The sequence below is a fragment of the Sarcophilus harrisii genome, chromosome 5, assembly GCF_902635505.1.
Source record: "Sarcophilus harrisii chromosome 5, mSarHar1.11, whole genome shotgun sequence".
Lineage (NCBI taxonomy): Eukaryota > Metazoa > Chordata > Mammalia > Dasyuromorphia > Dasyuridae > Sarcophilus > Sarcophilus harrisii.
Window position 1 is genome coordinate 151956700 of NC_045430.1, and position 3726 is coordinate 151960425.

At 38.0% G+C, this 3726-nt stretch overlaps 1 long non-coding RNA gene across 1 annotated transcript; it reads right to left on the reverse strand.

Moving 5' to 3' along the window:
• Nucleotides 1–273: 273 nt before the first annotated feature.
• On the reverse strand, nucleotides 274–3677 carry LOC116419344. The gene is made up of 3 exons (XR_004229629.1): nucleotides 3387–3677; nucleotides 2623–2780; nucleotides 274–1219 (listed from the first exon to the last, which is right to left on the reverse strand). It is a non-coding gene; the product is annotated as an uncharacterized LOC116419344 (long non-coding RNA).
• Nucleotides 3678–3726: the final 49 nt, after the last annotated feature.

The following is a 3726-nucleotide window of genomic DNA, read 5'->3' on the forward strand; positions in this document are numbered from 1 at the left end:
ATAATATTCATATACCACAATTTATTCAGCCATTCTCCAACTGATGGGCATCCACTCAGTTTCCAGTTTCTGGCCACTACAAAAAGGGCTGCCACAAACATTCGTGCACATACAGGTCCCTTTCCCTTCTTTATGATCTCTTTGAGATATAAGCCCAGTAGTAACACTGCTGGATCAAAGAGTATGCACAGTTTGATAACTTTTTGAGCATAGTTTCAAACTACTCTCCAGAATGGTTGGATTCGTTCATAACTCCACCAACAATAGCACAGATCTTCGTAGGTTCTTAAAAATGTTTTTTCACTCATTCACAGATGAAAGATACTAGCCGTTGAAAACTATGGCTGAATAGCTGGGATAACTTTATCATCAGGAATTAAACATTCATTTTATGTACTTGTAAAGCCAGAGCTGGCCCTAGGCAAAACTGAAGTCTAGGTGACATTTATGTTTGGTGCCTCCTCATCTGTTTTTTTTCTATTCACTTCAATGTCCCAGAGACTGACCTTCCCTTTTTGGTCTAACCCTTTGATTCCCTCTCCTAACCTAACCTAACCCAGTCTTGTTTCAAAATGCATTGGGAAGCCAGGCAGCAAGAAGACCCCTCACTATGGGATTTTGGGGAGGCTCTTCCTCTTTTCTTTTCTTCTCACATCAACCCTTGGTCAAGGCCACCCAGAACCCATCTGAGATGTTTAAATGTGGACAAATATAGATGAGAGGGATCACCAACTCTATTGTTTTTGCAGAAAAAAAAGGATCAATAGGGCTTATGTCCTGAAGCTGTTTCCTAAATTCTTCTAGAGCTTTCTTTCTGGCTTGGCTCTAGTAGTACCTGGCACTCTCATCTGATCTTCTGATATAATCTGAGGACTCCTAAGCCTTGCTATGTTGGGAGCAGCAGCCTTAGAACTTCCTGTTCTTGCCATTGACTTGGCAGCTTAACTTTGATGTTTTGTGTCTCCTCCACTGAGAGTTAGAACAGGAACTGAATCGCTTTTTCTATTTGTATTCCCAGTGCTTAGCATGGTCCTCTGCATATAGAAAATTGCTTAATAGGTTTTTTTCCTATTTTATTTATTTATAAATAAATAAATTTAGCAAACAAATTTATTTGTTCATTTTGTTGTAAGGGATGAAGAGCTGGAAAAATTCCATGAAGAACTGAGCAAGATCTTCAAATTAAGCCAATTTACTCTTTGGTACCAGGACTTCAATTCTAAAGTAAGCACAGAGTAAGAGGGTGAAAATTAAAGAAAAATACGGTTCTTGATGATGAAAAATGGGGCCAAAGTCTTTCTGTTTATCAGCTATTTGATATTTATTGTACATTAGACATGACATTGAGAAGGGCTACAGAAGAAATAATGAACATGGCATCTAGTCCTAGAGTTTATTTAGATGATGAATAGCAGAGTCAAAAATGTCTGGGAAGACTCCATAAAATCTGTCCATCTCGAGAAGTATTTTTTAAATAATATTGGCTCAGATTTAGAGTGTTTTCATCACTGGAACCTTTAGATAGTTAGCATGAGTATTATTAGTTCCATTTTATCAAGGCTCTTAGGTCTTCCTGCTATCATAGTCTTTGCCTGCCATCACACAATTAATGAATATCTGAGCCAGGTTTTGAATCCATGATATTTGAATTGTTAGGAATCAATGTCTTAGGCTATCCTGCTGGCATGGAGTGCTTAGTATGCGAGGGTTATTAATTAAAACACAACAAAACAAAACACTATATTCTCCACTTTCACTCCCACCATTTTCTTTTAAAGAGAATAGACAGTGTTGGAAAAAAGAAAGGAGTTTAGAACTCTTATTCTCCAGGTTATTGCCCTTTCGTTCACTTTGGAGAATTAGAAAGGGATGCAACAAATGGAGATTACCTAATATTTAATTACTGCCAACTGAATTTTTAATTAATTGTAATCTTCATATCTCTGCATAAATTATGTCCAAATTATAGAAAAGTACCTATTATTGATCTTTAAGGCTCTTTGCCAATTGGCTTTCAACATAATTAAAGTGCATCATGTCATGTTACTTCCAACTCATAATTTTAATTCAGCTAAGGAAACATCATTCCCAAAGATTTGCTTTCCCAGTGTTACTTGCTTCTTCTATTTAACACACATAAAAAGGAGTTCTCCATGCTTCAATGGGGAAGAGCTTTAAAAACCAAACAGATTTTATATTTGATCTTGGATGTAATAGGGAACCATGCGAGTTATTGAATGTCTGCATGTGTATGTGCACATGCATATTTGTATATATACATATATATACACACACACATATATGTGTGTATGATGGGCCAGCATATCTTTAGGAACTGCCATTCAGTAAGCACTTAATAAATGTTCCATTGTTCTACATGTAGGTATGTGTGTGTGTATGTGTGTATATATATAGATAGACAGATAGATCCATTTATTTATCTATCCTTATTACAACTAAGTCTAGAAAGATACTAGGGATTCTGAAACTGCTAATCAAGAAGAGTGTGCCATGGAATTTGGAGGATGGTTTTGGATATGGTAAAATGAAAGAGTGAATTTATCTTTTTTTGGACTAAACTTATAATTGCTTTAAAATTTCCAAGGTGTAATCTCCCTGTACCTCAGAAAATCATTATCTTCTCAGCAACTTGTCTTGGAGTCTTGGAGAGTTCTCTTGGGTGCCTGATTGTCACACGGTCACTCATCCATTCTAGTCTGATACAGGACCAAGATCTCCGGTATTGCTGACCAAGGGCAGCTCTCTATCTTTTATATCCCCTGCTTTGCAAATGAATGAGAAAGCAGGGAAGTCTGTAAGCAGAGATTTAACTTTTTTCTTTCTTTTCTCCTCTTAACAAATTTAAAAAAATTTTTGGTTTCAGGACCCTTTCACATTCTTACAATTATTGAGAACCCTAAAGAGCTTTTTAAGGGAAGAGGGAAGGGAATAAACATTTACATAACGCCTACTATCTGATAGGAACTGTACTTTATAGATACCTCATTTGATTGTGTGGGTCATAGCTAATAATATTTATTGTATTAGAAATTAAAATATCTTAATATTATTTCCAAAATAGTTTTGACCTCCTGGGATCGTTAATGTTCTACAACTCTTTGTAGCTACCCAACCACTGTTTTTTTTTTTTCTTTCCTATTTTTAAAAAAAATTTTAATAGCCTTTTATTTACAGGTTATGTGCTTGGGTAATTTTACTGCACTGACAATTGCCAAACCTCTTGTTCCAGTTTCCCCTTTCCCCCACCCCCTCCCCCAGATGGCAGCCTTGCCTAAATTAAAGTGTTAAAAAAAAAAAAAAAAAAAAAAAAAAAAGCAAACCAATTTTTGCAAACAGGAGATTCACGATCCCCTTTAGGTACAAACCCCGTCCTCGTGGCTGTTACGGCGGTTGAGCCGTTTTCCAGTCGAGTCCCACTTTTAGGGATCCCAAGGAGGGTTTCCTTACAAATGAGGCAAACGCGGCTAAGTGACAGTCTTAAAACACGTCACTAAAGGTGCGAGGGCGGATTTGGACTCGGAGCTAAGTCTCCCGGACCCTACGGAAAGGAGCTAGGGGATGGGACGGGTAAGAGAAAGGAGGCTTAAACCCCCAGCCCGCCGGGGAAGAGGGAGCGGTTCATTTAAGGACTCGGCCCACCCTCTCCCGAGGAAACGCCCAATCCCGGAGGACTTCACGCCTTTACGTCCCGGGGCGTCTCGGCCA